At 37.3% G+C, this 17,713-nt stretch overlaps 1 pseudogene; it reads right to left on the bottom strand.

Annotated features, from left to right (window-relative positions):
* Positions 1-11,770: 11,770 nt before the first annotated feature.
* Positions 11,771-13,150, bottom strand: LOC114054003 (annotated as a pseudogene).
* Positions 13,151-17,713: the final 4,563 nt, after the last annotated feature.

The raw sequence follows: 17,713 nt of genomic DNA, 5'->3' as shown, positions 1-17,713 counted from the left end.
CAGGACCACCCCTCAGAACTGTGACTCAGATCCAACCATGGGCAAAGCAAGAGATCTCTGCCTCAGCCCTGGCAAAGAGATCCTTGCAATCTCCCTCTAATCAGCCACTCGATTCCCCCTTAGTCTGTGGGCCGGAAGCTCAGAAGGCAGCCGCTTCCCTCTGGGCAGCTGAGAACTAGCTTCTTCTCTCACCACAGTCACAGACTTTTTCCACTGACCTTCTAAGTTGTCTTTGGAGTTCGTGGGTTGAGAAGTCTGGAAACTGCCACAGCTGCCTGTGATTCAGTCATCTGAGGCCTGCTCCAGGGTCGCTGCGGCCTGCACACCCATGCCAAACTGCGCTCCTCTCCCAGCCTGGCTCAATATACCTTTCTGATCAGCCATCCAGGTTGTCTTGGGCTGGAAATTTGTTTTACTCTGGTTTTTTTTTGTGGGTTCTGCTGCTTTAGAATTTGTTTAGAGTCATTTTTGTAGGTATTTGGAGGGCTTTGGGGGAGAGCTCTAGCAAGTCACTGCTTTCCCTCTGCCATCTTGGCTCCGCCTCAACATTCACTTTTATAAGATTTTAAGTTCCAAATTATTTTCTCCCTCCCTCTATCACTTCCCTCCTTCCAAGACAGCAAACAATCTGATATAGGCTATACATGTGCAATCGTATTAAACATTTTTACATTAGTCATGTTGTGAAAGAAGAATTATAACAAAAGAGGAAAACCGTGAGAAAGAAAAAAACAAAAGAGAAAGAGAGAGAGAGAGAGAAAGAGAGAGAGAGAGAGAGAATAGTATGCTTCAATCTGCATTCAGTCTCTGTAGTTCTTTCTCTGGATGTGGATAGCATTTTCCATCATGAGTCTTTTGGAATTGTCTTAGATCACTGTATTGCTGAGAAGAGCTAAGTCTATTAAAGTAGATCATTGTACAATGTTGAGCATCTCTTTCAATCCACCATTTCAATCTACTCACACAAGTACCATCTTTAGTTCAGGCCCTCATCACCTCGAACAGACTATTCTGACTACTGTCTAATTGATCTCCCATATCAAATCTTTCCCACTCAAGTCCATTCTCCATATCGTTGCTAAAGCAATTTTCCTTTAGCACAGGTATGAACATGTGACTACCCTATGCATTCAACTCCTGTGACTTCTTTCTGTTTCTGGGACAAAATGTAAACTCTTCTGTTTTGCTTTTATTGCTATACAGCCTGGCCCCAACCTAGCTTTCCAGTCTTATTGGATATTATTTCTCCTCTTGTACTCTATGATCTATAAATTGATCTCATTTCCATTCCTCCCATGTAGCATTCCATCTCTATGCCTCTGGCATGTGATCCCCATCTCATCTTTGGAATGGACTTCCTTCTTACCTCTACACTGTAAAGACCCTCTCTTCTTTTAAGATGCAGTTTTAGCACCATCTTCTACCTGAAACCTCAACTGGTAGTGCCCCCCCAATGCCTTGTATTGAACTAATAACATATATATTATACATGTAGTGTTATATATTTATTCACTTTTTATTTATGCTGTATATGTTTAGATATGTATATGTTATCTCCTCAATTAGAAAATAAGCTCCTTGCAAGTAGATTGTTTTTTTTTTTGCTCTGTGCTTAAATCCCCAGCATCTTACACAGTACATAGTATGCAGTAGGTGCTTAACAAATAACTGAGTGATTAGGATAGATGGTATATTAACTGAAGACAAAGAGAAGGCAAGACCACAAAATGTGGTCTTGTCTTGTTGTTTTCTGCCAAGCTGAACAATCTCTGGATTAGGAGGTCCAGAATAAAAAGAAAGTGCTTAGCATAGTTTTATTCTAGAGAAGTGAAGACATGGTAAGAGAGCACCTAGCTGTTCTCATTGAGTTCAAGTACAAGGCATGGATCAATGACATCTCAGGGTTCTGAAAGAAGCTAGTTGCTCAGTCATTTAAGTCGTGTCTGACTCTGTGACTCCATTTGGGGTTTTCCACTTTTCTAGAGTGTTTTGCCATTTCCTATTCTGACTCATTTTTACAGATGAGGAAACTGAGGCAAACAAGGTTAAGAGACTTGCCCAGTGTCACACAGTTAGTAAGTGTCTGAGGCCAGATTTGAACTCATGTCTTTCTGACTCTAGGCCTGGTGCTCTATTCACTGTGACCTTCTGAAAGAAATAGTAGATATGATTGTTGAGCCATCGCCAGAGATTTCTGAAGGATCCTAAAAATGAGAGAGCTATGATTACAACTGGAGAAGGACAAATGTTCTGAATTTTAAAATTTAAAGGACAGGGGAGTCTATAATCTATAACCAAGCAAACCTATTTACAATTTCAAGCCAAATTTTAGAGTGTTTCATTAAAATGATGATCTTTGATCATGTAGATTGAAAAACAGTAATCATTAAGCAAATCCTAGCTTCATTAAGAACAAGTCATGCCAGACTATTTTGGTTTTGTTCTTGTTTTGACAGGGTTACTAGTTTGGTAGGTGAAGGGAATGCTATTGATATAGTTTACCTTAGATTTTAGAAAATCATTTGACAGTGTTTCATGTTGTTCTTGTTAACAGGGTAGAGAGATGTAGCCTCAATAATTTTGTCTCAGAATCATAGAATCTCAGAGTTGTAATGGACCTCAGAGACCATTTATTCCAGCACATACCTGAGAAAGCATCCCTTCTATGCTATATCTGACAAATAATGATCTAGTCTTTGCTTTGAAGACCCCAAATGAAGGAGAAGCCTTTGCCCATTCCATATTTGGATAACTCTAATTGTTAGCATATTTTTCCTTATATAAAGTCTAAACTTATCTCTTTTTTTTGATAACTTCCATTCATTGCTTCTATATGATGATCCTTCAAATATTTGAAGACAGTTTTCATATCCTCCTTCCATTTTCTATTTTTTTTTTACAGGCTAAATGTACTGGGTTCTTTCATCTGATTCTCCTACGGCATAAACTCAAAGCCTTTAGCTATACTGGTTGTACTCATCTGGACATGGCAGATTAACAATATCCTTTCTAAAATATAGTTACCAGAACTTAACACAATGCTTTGGATGGGATTTGATTAAGGTAGAGTAATACCAACAAGTCCTGGATACAACCTGTCTTAATGTCATGTAACATTGTATTTGTTTTCTTGACTGTCTTATAACACAGTTAATTCATCTTGAGTTAGCAGTCTACTAAAATTCCTATATCTCCCCCCCACCCCCGAGATGATTGGCTTTTGTCTAATTGTGTGATTCTTATCTTGAATTTGTGAAGATTTTTTTTAAATCAAGGGTAAAACTTTACATTCATCCCTATTCATTTTCATCTTTTCCTATTTGGTCCAATGGTCTACCCTATCTTGTCAAGATCTTTCTGGATGTTGATTCTAGTACCCTATGTGTTAGCTCTCCCTCTCATATTTATTTTACCAGAAACTCATCTATGCTTGGTGTTTAACTTTTAGTCTTAGTTGCCTAGAGAAGTGAGAGATTAGGTGATTTGCCCAGGAATACACTATGCTATGATACCTCTTACATGTAATTTAATAACTATAAATGTAAAAAATTGGTTGAAAAAAATCAATATCTTAAATAAAGAATGAGGGAAGGATGAATAAGCAATAACTCATGTGAAGGAGATCTCTTGGGTAATAATGGACTGCATGCTCTCCTTAAGTCAGTAGAATGATTATTATCAGCAAAAAATTTATGATACTTTAGGAGGCCAATGAGATGTAGTGCCCAGATGAAGGGAGATGATAGTACCATGTACTTAGCCCTCATCAGATCACATCTGAAGTATTATCTTCACTTCCAGGTATTTATCACTATCACAGTATTACCAAGCTGGTGAGGAAAATGGAGGCCATAGCATATAAGGCTTAATTAAAAGATCTGGGAATATTTATCCTGGAGAAGGGGGAGAGGGAGTAAACAAACATTTATTAAGCACTTGTTATGTGCCAGCCAGTATACTAAGCACTTTCCCAACATCATCTAATTTGATATCATAACCTAGTCCCCCCCAACCCTCTACTTTCCAGTCTTCTTACACCTCACTCCTTTCCACATACACTTCAATCCAGTGATACTAGCCTCCTTGCTTCATCAAGATTGTCTATTTTCTAACTACAAGCATTTTCACTGACTATCCCTTATTGCTGGAATGCTTTCTCTCTTCAGCTCTGCTTATTGGCTTCCCTGGTTTCCTTTAAATCCCTCCTTCCACAGGAAGCTGTAGAATGGAGCAAAGAAGGAAATCTTTCCTCTCTAAATTATTTCCTATTTATTGTGTATGTACCTTCTTTGTACATATTTTTGTGCTTGTTTCTTTCATTAGATTATAAACTCCTTGAAGGCAGGGACTTTATTTTGTCTTTTTTTGTATCCTAGCTCTTAGCACAGTGCCTAGCACATATTAAACAATTAATAATCATTTATTGACTGACTGGCTGTCCGACTAAAAAAAAGAAGAGTTAAGGGGAAGATGATATCCATCTTTAAGTATTTGAAGTCCTTCATGAGGAATTAAAAATTAGAATATTCTTCTGACCTGTAGAGAAAATAACTAGGAGAAATGGGTACAAGTTGCAGAGAAGTATAGTTAGTCTTGATGCTAATATAATAATAATAATGATAGCATTTAAATGGTGCTTTATGGTTTATATGTGCTTTACATTTGTCATCTCATTTCATCCTCACAATAACCCTGTGAGTTCAGTGCTATTATTATCCCCATTTTATAGATGAGAAAACTTAGACTGAGAGAAGTTGTAACTTGCCCAAGGTCACACAGGTATTAGGTGTTTGATGCAAGGTTTGAACTCATGTCTTCTTGACTCCAATTCCAACATTCTGTACACTGTCAAAACAAAACAAAAAATCCATTCTAACAATTATTGTTTTGCAACAGTGAAGAAGGATACTAATGGGGTCTTTAAACAGAGACTAACTAGACATGTTCTAGAAGGGATTTCTTGTTCAGGTACAGGTAGGCCTGACATGGATTTCTCCTTAGTTTCCTTCAAATTTAACACCACCTTCTACTTGAAATCTTTTCTGATCCTTCCAGTTGCTAGTGCCTCCCCTTCTAAATTATGTTGTATTTATTTTGTATATATTTATGTATATATTTTTTCTTTAAAAACAAGCTTAGTCATATAAATTGCACATCATTCAGTTTGGAGATTTTATTCCTGTTTTTGCTTCCATTAACATTGTTGTCATGGTATATATAATATCCCAAGGTTTATACAATACAATACAATATAATATAATATGTGTATGTATATATATATGTGTGTGTGTGTGTGTGTGTATAAAACTCTATTTATTTGCTTATTTACTTGTTTTTTCCAGTTTTATTTACTTCATGTTTCATGAGAATGGGCTGTATCACCAACCCTAGAAGAGTGATGAGCATTCCCACAATTTGCAATATTATGCTACCATGAAAAGGGCTGCTATGAATATTTTTGCACATGTAGGTCCTTTTCTCTTTTTTATGTTCTCTTTCAGATACAGACCTAGTAATGATATTACTGGATCAAAGAGAATGCACAGTTTGTTTTCCCTTTGGGCATAATTCCAAATTTCTCTCTAGAATTGGTTGGATCAGTTCACAACTCCACCAACAGTACATTAGTGTCCCAATTTTCCCCCACCCCCTCCAATATTTATCATTTTCATTTTCTGTCATATTAGACAATCTGGTAGTGTAAAAGTGGTACCTCAGAGTTATTTTAATTTGCATTTCTCTAATCTAAAGTGATTCAGAGCACTTCTTTATATGCCTATAGATAGCTTTAATTTCTTCATCTGAAGACTGCCTGTTCATATTCTTTGACCATTTATCAATTTGGGAATGACTAGTATTCTAATAAATTTGGCTCAGTTCTCTATATATTTGAAAAATTAAGCCTTTATCAGAGACACTTGCTGTGAAGATTTTTTCCCAGATTTCTACTTTCATTCTAGTCTTGTTTGCAGTGGTTTTGTTTGTACAAAAGCTTTTTAATTTAATATAATCAAAATCATCTATTTTACATTTTGTAATGCTCTCTATCTCTTGTTTGTCATGAATTCTTCCCCTAGTTCTGACAGGTAGAATACTCCTTGTTTTTCTAATTTGCTTATGGTGTCATCCTTTATGTCTAAATCACGCGCCCATTTTGACCTTATCTTGGTATATGGTGTGAGAAGTTGGTCTACACCTGGTTTATGTGCTATTGTTTTCTAGTTTTCCCAGTAGTTTTTGTCAAGTAGTGGGTTCTTATTCCAAAAGCTAAGGTGTTTGGATTTATCAAACACTAAGTTACTATGATCATTGACTGCTGTGTCTTGTGTACCTAATCTATTCCATTAATCCACCACTCTATTTCTTAGCAGTACCAATTGAAGATTACCAATTTATAATACAGTTTGAGATCTGGTATTGCTAGGCCACATTCCTTTGTCTTTTTTTCATTAATTCCCTTGATATTCTTGACCTTTTGTTCATCCAGATGAATTTTGATGCACTTTTTCTAGCTCTAGCAAATAATTTTTTGGTAGTTTGACTGGTGTGGCACTGGATAAGTAAATTAGTTTAGGTAGAATTGTCATTTTTATCATATAGGCTCTGCCTACCCATGAGCAATTGATATTTTTCCAATTGTTTAGATTTTACTTTATTGTGTGAAAAGTGTTTTATAATTGTGTTCATATAGTTCCTGGGTTTTTCTTGGCAGGTATACTGCCATGTTTTTTATGTTGTCTACAGTTATTTTAATTGGAATTAATCTTTCTACCACCTGTTGCTGGGCTTTGTTGGTCATATAAAGAAATGCTAATTATTTATATGGGTTTATCTTATATCCTGCAACTTTGCTAAAGTTGTTAATTATTTCAAGTAGTTTTTTAGTTGAATCTCTAGGTTCTCTAAGTATACCATCATATTATCTTCAAAGAATGATAGTTTTGTTTCATTGTTGCCTATTCTAAATCCTTCAATTTCTTTTTCTTCTCTTATTGATATAGCTAACATTTATAGTACTATATTGAATAAAAGTGGTGATAATGGGTATCTTTGTTTCACTCCTGATCTTATTGGGAAGGCTTCTAGCTTATCCTTATTACAGAAAATGCTTGCTGATGGTTTTAGATAGACACTGCTAATCATTTTAAGGAATGTTCCTTTTATTCCTATGCTCTCTAGTGTCTTTAATCGAATGGGTGCTATTTTTTGTCAAAAGCTTTTTAGCGTCTATTGAGATAATAATATAATTTCTGTTGGTTTTATTACCAATATGGTCAATTATGTTGATAGTTTTCCTAATATTGAACCAGTCCTGCATTCATGGTCATAGGGTATAATCCTTGTGATATATTATTATAATCACCTTGCTAGTATTTTCAATTTTTTTTTGCATCAATATTCTTTAGGGAAATTGGTCTATAATTTTCTTTCTTTGTTTTAGATCTTCCTGGTTTAGGTATCAGCACCATATTTGTGTCATAAAAGGAGTTTGGTAGGACTCCTTTTTTTCCCAAATGTTTTATACAGTATTGGAATTAATTGTTTTTTTAAATATTTGGTAGAATTCACTCCTGAATCCATCTAACCCTGGGTATTTTTTCCTAGGGAGTTCATTAATGACTTGTTCAATTTTTTTTCCAAGATGGGGTTATTTAGGCATTCTATTTCCTGATGTGTTGATCTAGGTAATTTATATATTTTTGTAAATATTTTACTTAGATTGTCAGATTTGTTGGCATATAGTTAGGTAAAATATTTCCTAATAATTGTTTTAATTTCTTCTTCATTTCATCCATTTCATTTTTGATACTGGATTTTTGGTTTTCTACTTCTTTTTTAAATCAAAGTAATCCATGGTTTATCTGTCTTACTGGGTTTTTTCTTTTTTTTTTTCATAAAACCGGCTCCTTGACTTATTTATTAGTTCAATAGGTTTTTTTAATCTTGTTAATTGCATTTTTGATGTACAGGATTTCCAATTTGGACCTCAATTGGGGGTTATTAATTTGTTTTGTCTTAGTTGTATGCCCAATTAATTGATCTGTTCTTTTTTCATTTTGTTGATGTAAGAATTTAGAGAAATACATTTCCCCCTAAGTACTGCTTTAGCTGTTTTCTATAAGTTTTGATACATTGTCTTTGTTGTCATTCTGTTTGATGAAATTATTGGTTGTTCTATGATTTGTTCTTTGACTTGTTTTGATTTGTTAATGATTCATTCTCTAAGATTAGATTATTTAGTTTCCAATTAATTTTTAATTCATCTTTCCACTACCCTTTTGTTTTCACATTAGTCATGTTGTGAAGAAGACTTAGAACCAATAGGAGGAAGCACAAGAAAGAAGAAACAAAACAAAACAGAAGAAAAAAAAGAGTAAATAGCATGCTTCAATCTGCATTCAAACTTCATAGTTATTTCTCTGGATGTGGATAGCATTTTCCATCATGAGACTTTTTGGAGATGTCTTAGATCCTTGCATTGCAGAGTCTATCAAAGTCCATCAGTTAGTCATTGCACAACGTGGCTATCACTGTGGGCAATGTTGTCCTGGTTCTGCTAACTTCACTCAGCATCAATCCATACAAGTCTTTCCAGGTTTTTCTGAAGTCTGCTTGCTCATCATTTCTTGTAAGATAATAATATTCCATTACGTTCATATACCACAACTTGTTCAGTCATTTCCCAAATGATGGGCATCCCCTCAATTTTTGATTCTTTGCCACCACAGAAAGAGCTGCTACAAATATTTTTGTACTTGTGGGTCCTTTTCCCATTTTTATGATCTCTTTAGGATATAGCCCTAGAAGTGCCATTGCTGGGTCAAAGGGTATGCACATTTTTATAGCCCTTTGGGCATAGTTCCAAATTGCTCTCCAGAATAGTTGGATCAGTTCACAACTCCACCAACAATGCATTAATGTTCCAATTTTCCCACATCTTCTCCAACATTTATCATTTACCTGTTTTGTCATGTTAGCCAATCTGATAGGTGTGATGTGGTACCTCAGAATTGTTTTGATTTGCATTTCGCTAATCAATATCCATTGCTCTTTGTTGAATGTAATTTTTATTGCATTATGATCCCAAAAGAATACATTTAATATTTCTGTCTTTTTACATTTGATTTTGAGGTTTTTATGAGTTATTACGTGGCCAATTTTGGTGTGGGTGCCATGTGTTGCTGAGAAAAAGGTACACTCAGGGCAGCTAGGTGGTGCAGTGGATAGAGCATTGACCCAGGATTCAGGAGGACCTGAGTTCATATCCGGCCTCAGACACATAACACTTACTAGCTGTGTGACCCTGGGCAAGTCACTTAACCCCATTGCCTAACACCCCCCCCAAAAAAACCCAGAAAATTCTGTTGCCATTCAGTTTTCTCTAAAGGTCTGTTATATCTAATATTCTACTTGCCTCCTTAGTTTCTCTCTTGTTTATTTTTTGATTGGATTTATCAAGTTCTCAGAGGGGACAGTTGAGAGCTCCCACTGGTATAGTTTTGCTGTCTATTTCTTCTTGTAATTCACTTAACTTCTCCTTCAAGAATTAGAGGCTCAGGGCAACTAGGTGGCGCAGTGGATAGAGCATCAGCCCTGAAGTCAGAAGGACCTGAGTTCAAATCCAGCCTCAAACCAAATACGTGACACTTACTAGCTGTGTGACCTTGGGCAAGTCACTTAACCCCAACTGCCTAAGCAAAAAAAAAAAAAAGAATTAAATGCTATACCTCTTGGTGCATACATGTTTAGTGTTGCTATTGCTTCATTGTCTCTGGGTACCCTTTAGCAAGATGTAGTTTCCTTCCTTATCTCTTTTGATCAGGCCTAGTTTTGCTTTTACTTTGTCTGTGATCAGGATTGCTACCCCTGCTTTTTTTTTTTTTTAACTTCAGCTGAAGCATAATAGATTCTGCTCCAGACAGAAAGGAAAGTAAGGACCTTTACTCTATGTGTGTCTCTCTGCTTTAAGTGTGTTTCTCATAAACAACATATTGTAGGAGTCTGGTTTTTGATCCACTCTGCTATCCACTTCCACTTTATGGCAGATTTAATCCCATTCACATTCAGTTACAATTACCATCTGTGTATTTCCCTCCATCCTATTCTTCTTCCTGTTTTTTCCTCTCTCTGCTTTCACCCTTTCCCTCCTCACCAGTGTTTTGCTTCTGTCTACCACCTCCCCAGATATGCCTTCCCTTCTGTCAGGCCCCCTCACCTTTACTTAATCTCCTCTCCTCCTACTTCCATATTAGATAAGATAGATTTCTATATTCAGCTGTTTGTGTATATTATTTCCTCTTTGAGCCAAGTGATGCTCATTGCTTACCCTCCCATCTTCCCCTCTACTGTAATAGGTCTTTTGTGCCTCTTCATGTGTAATTTACCCCATTCCGCCTTTCCTTTCTGTCTGCACCCAGTGTACAGACGCTTTCTCATCTCTTAATTATTTTTATTTCATTCCATCAAATTCACCTTATACCTGTACCCTCTGTCTATTTATGTTTCTTCTAGCTGTACATTAGTGATATTTTTTTTAAAAGAATTACAAGTATCACCTTCCCATCTAGGGGTGTAAACAGTTTAGTTCTATTGAATTCCTTATGGTTTCTTTTCCCTTTTTACCAGTTTATGCTTCTCTTGGGTCTTGATATTGGAGATCAAAGTTTTGATGTATTTCTGGTTTTCTCTTAATGAAACTTCAAATCCTTCTATTTCATTGAATGACCCTCCCCCCACCTCCTGATAATTATGTAAATTTTGCTGGATAAGTGAGTCTTGGTTGTAGTCCTAGCTCCTCTGCCTTCTGTAATATCATGTTCCATGACCTCCAGTCCTTTAATGTTGCAGCTGCCAAGTCCTATGCAAAACTGGTTGTGACTCCTTGATATTTAAATTGTTTCTTTCTGGCCACTTGCAGTATTTTTTATTTGACCTGATAGTTCTAAAATTTGCCTATAATGTTCCTTGGAGTTTTTCTTCTGGGATCTCTTTCCTGAGGTGATCAGTGGATTCTTTCAATGTCTATTTTGCCCTCTAGTTCCAGGACATCAGTGCAGTTTCCCTTGATAATTTCTTGAAAGGTACTGTCCAGGTCCTCCTTTTGATTGTGGCTTTCTTATAGTCCAATGATTCTGATGTTGTCTCTCTCAGATCTATTTTCAAGTTCAGTTGTTTTTCCCATGAGGCATTTTACATTTTCTTCCATTTTTTCATCCTTTTGAATTTGTTTGATTGATTCTTGATGTCTTATGGAGTCATCAGCTTCTGCTTGCCCAATTCTACCTTTTAAGGTGTTGTTTTCCTCAATTAGCTTTTGTACTTTCTTTTCCATTTGACCAATTGTATTCTTTAAGGACTTATTTTCTTGAGTGGATTTTTGTATCTTCCCCATTTGGACAATTCTACTTTTTAAGCAGCTCTTTTCTTTTTCCAAAGTGTTGACTCTTTTTTCATATTTCTCTTGCATCATTCTCATTTCTTTTCCCAATTTCTCTTCTGTCTCTCATAGGATTTTTAAGCTCCTTTTTGAGCTCTTCTATGAGTTCTTTCTGGGATTGAGACCACTTTTATTTTTTTTGAGGTTTTGCTCGTATATGTTTTGACATTGTTGTCCTCTTCTGAGTTTGTGTCTTGATCTTCCTTATCACTATAATAACTTTCTATAGTCAGATTCTTTTTGTTGCTGTTGTTGTTGTTGTCATTGTTGTTTGCTCTTCTTTTTTGACCTTTTCTTTTAAATTTAAGCTCTACTTCCAGGGTGGAAGGGGCATTATCTCAGGCTTCTTGTACCAGCGGCTGCAGACCCTGGCTGTTTACCTGGTGCTGCTCTATTGTTGCCCTGAATCCTACTCAGGACCCTCATATTTGGTGCTATACTGAGGGGGTGAGGTGGAGAATGAGTGGCACTGCTGGAAGCCATAGGGGTCTGGCAGCTTACCTGGTACTGAGCTGGGGTCCTTTTGGTGGTGTCTGGTGAGTGCTGAAGCTGGGGGGTGTTTCTGCATTTCCCCAGGGGCTACACTGAGACACTAGTGGTCTGGCTACTGGAAGCTGAGTGTTTGTCCAGGGTTATGCTAAAGCATGGTGGTAGGGGCTAAGCACTGGTGGCTACTTGGTTTCACAGGCACCCATAGGGCTGGCATTTATGTGTTTCCTCTGTGATACACTGAAGCAGTCTGAGACTGCAAGCTTCCTCTTTGCCCAGGCCTATGCTGAAGTATTTGCAGGTTAGCAGTGATGTGTTCTGCCCATTCCCCTGGCTATGCTGAGGCACAGCCAGGCTGAGGCACATAGGGGGTGCTGGTGTTGGTGTTTGGCTCCTCTGAACTGGGGTTCACCATCTACCACTGGTTTAATGAGGTGGAGTTTCTTGTTGGGATACTTCCTGTCCTGGAATGTGCTCCCCTTTTACCTTTCTTGTCAATATTCCAAGTTTCTTGAGCTCAAAGATCTTTTTGCTGGTTCTGCTGTTCCAGAAGTTCTTTTGAGGCACTATTTTAAGGTTGTTTGGAGGTGAGTATGAGAGAATTATGGTGATTTACTGCTTAGTCTGCTGTCTTGGCTCCTGGAAGTTAAGAGATACATTTTTTTTTTCAGTTTTGAACCTTTAATGAGGAAAAAAAATATAACAGCAATCATACCATCTCCCAGGGCTCTGTGTGGTCTGGGGACTGTGGTTGGGAGGATAACTAGTTCAGCCTGGATGAACAATAATAAAAGACAGACATAAAGTGGGGGGATAAAGCTCTGAGACATAGGATGTTGCCTCTTCACCACTCAGCAGCATGTTGGGGATGCCTCGGCTGATGGGGAACCGTCCAGATTCTGGGCACTGCAAAGTGCCCTTGACCACCTCCACCTCTAACTGGACATGTTGTACCTTCCTCAGAAAGTTTTCATCCTTCTCATAGCCCTCCTCCAGCTGCCTGGGCAGCTCAGATACGTGTCCCAGGCTCTCGGCTGCTTCCACCAGTGCCATCCACTCCATCTTGGGCATCATGCACGTCACGAAGTCCACGTTGAAGTCCACAGGGCTCATGTGGATCTCGGTGACCTGGATTCGCAGCAGGAAGCCCCAGGGCTCCACCCCACGTATGTGGGAGCTCTGCAAGTTGTGGGTCAGCAGCTTCATCCCTGCCTGTGTGCGCATCAAGAGATACATTTTGAAAAGATGGTTATAGTATAAAAACAAAAAAAAATCAATACAAATTTAAAAAACAGTAAAAAAACAAGTTTTTCCCACCCCTATCATTCTATTAATCTATGGATTAATGCTTCTTATGTGAATTTCAGGCTAAATCAGGGGCTAGAGGGTTCCACGGTAGCCTAATAAAGAGATTCCTTTGGGAAGCTAAGCCTTGGGTTAGACTTCAAATCAGGTGTCAAAGAATGTGGCATACTCTTGCAAATGTGTAAGATTAGCCCTAAAATGGACTAATTCTATGGTGAGAAGATTCATGTATTTAAGAGCAGAGATCAAATCTGTGAATTGAATTACCTTTCTCAAGATCTTGTGAAACTTAGCCTAACAATTAAAAGTCTTCAGTAAATTTTAATCAGGATGGTATCTTATGTGTTTACCTCCTACTCCATAATTCCTCTACTCAACTGCAATCACTTATTAATTAGTTCAATACATCTTTTCATGCATACATAGAAAGTCTAAAAGAGTTGCCTACATTTCAGTGTTTAAGTGAATGTTGTAGTCACATGGCTAGTAAGTGGCAAGGCAATGAGCGTTATTAGGGGCTTATATACTTACTATGTGCTAGGCATTGTACTAAGCATTGGGAACACAAACCAACCAAGGAGCTTACAATCTAATGTGGAAGACAACTCATAAAATTAAGTTGGGTAATTGGGGAGGAAAGTTGGAGATGAAATCCAGAAAGTCAGAAACATAGCTGGGAAGTGAATCAAAGTTAGCTGGCATGGGCCCATCCATAAAATGGAGGTTTTGAGAGGAACTCACCAATGAAGAAGGGAACCAGCATAGCAGAAGATAAGAAGACTACAGGAGATGACTGATGTTCCTGGGTGAGACTACAGATAAGGCATGTTGCTGAAGCCCAGAAAGTCAAAAGTAGAGCTGAAGGGATATGAAAATTGGCTGGCCAGGACCCAGGGGTGTTCTGGAGTCACCTCAAACTGGCTCCTGAGAGCCAATTGTTAAATTTTTGATGTGAATATTTATACCTCCAAATTGATTAAAAATTGTTGTGTTGATTGTCCTGACTTAAGAAAATGATGGGGGAAATGTTAATAATGCAGTTCAAACTTAATAATGTGTTTTGAGTACTGTTTTTTTTTTTCTTTTTTGGGAGGGGGAGAGTTGCTTGTTAAACAATTACCAACACACAGCTGCCAGGGCCCCTTTATAAAATGGAGCCTTCAGGAGGAATTTAACAATTGGAAGAAGGGAGCCTATATAGCAGAGGGATGTTCCAGAGTGAGAGTGCTGCAGGGGATGATGGATATTCCAAGGTGAAACTGTAGATAAGGCATCACGGTGAAGTCTGAAAAGCAAAGCCAGGTTTGAATTTATTTTTATGACTTCAAGACTGGCATTTTGTCCACTATATGACTCTATGACACTTCTTCTCTTTATCTGTGGTCTACCATGAGAAAAACTTGGTGATACCAAGCAACTTCTTGCTCAGGAAGTAATACTTTGATTTTTTTTTTACTTGACTAAGTCATTTTTGTTTTCTTTCCTCTCTTCATTTCCCTCTTTCCTTCCTTCCTTCCTTCCTTCCTTCCTTCCTTCCTTCCTTCCTTCTTTCCTTCCTTCTTTCCTTCATTTCTTCTTTCTTTCCTCCCTCCCTCCTTCTTTTCTTCCTTCCTTCCTTTCCCATATGCTTTCCCCTTTCTTTTTCTCTTTCTCCTCTTCTTCCTCTTTTTTTTAAAATCAAGAACCCCCTCTGACATGTTCTTAAATACACTCTTCATGTTTCATTACTTCAACTACTTATAACTCTGCTTCCTCTGGGGAACAATTTGGATCCTTTTTATGAGCTTCTGGCTCTCAGTGTCTGCACTATTTCAATTTCATTTTGAGTTTCAATTTCAATAACTTTATTGGCATGACAATGTAAAAAAGTTTTGCCAAAGTCACTACAGTAGATCTGTGTGTCTAGCACTTCAGGTTTCTCTCTAGTAATAGGGTTTTATGCTTACAGTCTCTATTCTTCCATTACTTTCCTATAAAGCTTTGGCAAGAGACCACTACATACTGTGAATCTCTTTAATTCCTTGCTTAATCTCTCTCCACCCCAAAAGTCTCTAATACTTTGGGCTTTACCTTTTTTGAAACAAGTTGTGCTCTTTCTAAGGCTAAACTACTTCATATATATATATTTTTTTTCATAGAGTATTTTTGTCACTTGAGAAGTTAATGACATTTTATTCCTCTCCTGCCACAATTTTTACAAAGTTGGTCACTATATATTTCTAGAAGTCTCATGTTTCTAAATTTCATTTCCAATTGGTGAGCATGGCATTTATAGCTGGTATGAGCTGCCCTGCATTTTCCACATTTGACAGACAGCACTAAGGAAGTCTGCTCTTATAAAAAGTTTCTTTACAAGCAGCTCTCCTTCTGGCCCAATTTTCTTTTTATAGGAGTCAGTCTTGGTGCTAACTGTATGGGATCTGGAAAACTACTGATTTCCAAATAGGTAAAGGCATCAGTGTACTAGTGAAGTTAAATGAATAAATGAATATTTCTTATGATTATAACTAAGCTCAGGATTTGATTAGGAATTTATTCCTGCTAAGTAGAATGTAAATGGTTTATCTACAAAAGACCTTGCATCATCTACTTTTCTGCCTGTTTGTTCCATTTTGGGGAGTAAACAATCAAACCTTTGATTTCATAGGTATAGGTAACTCCTGGAGTGGAAATGCCCTGGGCTGATGCAGATGTAACTAAGGAAGTTGCCTGAGGTGCTGAGTAGTTAAGTGATCTGCCCATAGTAACATAGCTAGAATTTGTCAAAGAGGCATTATTAAAATTTAAGTCCTCCTGATGTTAAGATTAGCAACCCATCTCTGCATGAGAGCTTACCTGAAATGGTGTTTCATTTATCATTCAACACTCCTTTGATGTGTGTGTGTTTGTGTGTGTGTGTGTGTGTGTGTGTGTGTGTGTGTGTGTGTGTGTGTTGGGGGGGATACATAGATAGGCAATGAAGTTAAGAAGCTTATAATTAAGTAGATAAGATAAGACCATAATGCAAGTAGTTATACTGCAAATTAGAATAATAATAAGGGCAAAAAAAGGTATGAAAGGAAGCATTTGTATAGCACCTACTATGTGCCAGACATTATGCTAAGTGCTTTTCAAATACATATTATTTCAAAATCACCATGTGAGGTAGGTGCCATCATTCCTCTTTTATGGGTGAAGAAATTGAGGCAAACCGAGGTTAATTGATTTGCCCAGGGTCATATAGCTGATAAGTATCTTGGGCCAGATTTGACCTTGGATCTTCCTAACTCTAAATCAAGCTGGAACTAGGGACCTACTAGAAATATTGGATCTTCAACATGATGGCTTCTTCTCAAAGTCTTTCTCTTCCTTCAGGGACTTCTTCTTGAAGAGAGCCTGGAACCATGATTGTCTCCATTAAAGTTGGGATCCAGAGGCATAGACAAAATGAAATATTTTTTAACCTAAAGGAGCTTACATTCTATTATATGTAAATCAAAATACATAAGTACATACATATAATATTTATAAAATAAATGCAATACTATTTGGTTTTTTACAGTGTTGTTGTTATTGTATAAATCATTTTCCCAGTACCGCTCATTTCATTTTTCATCAGTTTATAAGAGTCCTCCAAATTGTTCATTTTTGTAATGTTTATGTTATTATAAAAATTGTTCTTCCAGTTGCAGACACTTTTAGATCAGGTCACTGAATTATTAGTTTTCCTTAATTGTTTTACTTTGTTAAAAGAGAACTAAGAGTAATCTTTAAAGGTTTGTAATGTAAAATCAAAATGCATAAATAAATTGTACTCTTTCCATTAAAAAATGAATATAAGGTGATTTGGAGGGGGAGGACATTAGGAGCTTGGGACATCCTTAAAGGTGTCATATAGAGAGTGGTGCTTGAACTGCATCTTGAAGGAAACAAGGGATTCAAAGAGGGAGAGGTAAGGAGATAGTGCAGTATAGGCACTGAACATTGAGGTGTAGATGCTAGGGTTGCTGGGACCCCAAAATCATGACACCCAGGTCCTGCCTGAATGAATTTGACTCATCTTCTTTCAGACAAAGACAAAGTTTTATTAGAGATGAACCATACAGGTCAGACTCTTAAGAAATCTGACCATTAGTGATGTCTATAAGGATGAGTGGGCATGAGGAGATCTCAGTGTTTAAATGGGGACCAGGATGGATCTTATAGCAATAATTTAGGAGAGACCAGAGGAGTTAAGGGAGAATCCCCATGGGAGTGTCTGGGAGGGTGAATGGTGTCATCCTGAATAGACAAGGGAGGGCCAGGCTTTATTAGGGTAACAAAAAACTGGAAGATAGGGAAGGAAAAGGTTGAATGATGTCTGAATAAGATCAAAGATGGGAAATATACTAGGCTTCATTAGGGTATCAAAGGGAGATAGGGCCCATGTGATAAGGTCAGTTATGAATCTGGAGACTGCTAAACTTCCCTAATCAGATAATTGAGTTCAAGAAAAGTTTAAGG

This window comes from Vombatus ursinus, unplaced genomic scaffold (assembly GCF_900497805.2).
Source record: "Vombatus ursinus unplaced genomic scaffold, bare-nosed wombat genome assembly UNPS02014812.1, whole genome shotgun sequence".
NCBI lineage: Eukaryota > Metazoa > Chordata > Mammalia > Diprotodontia > Vombatidae > Vombatus > Vombatus ursinus.
This window is presented reverse-complemented; position numbering and strand designations above follow the sequence as displayed.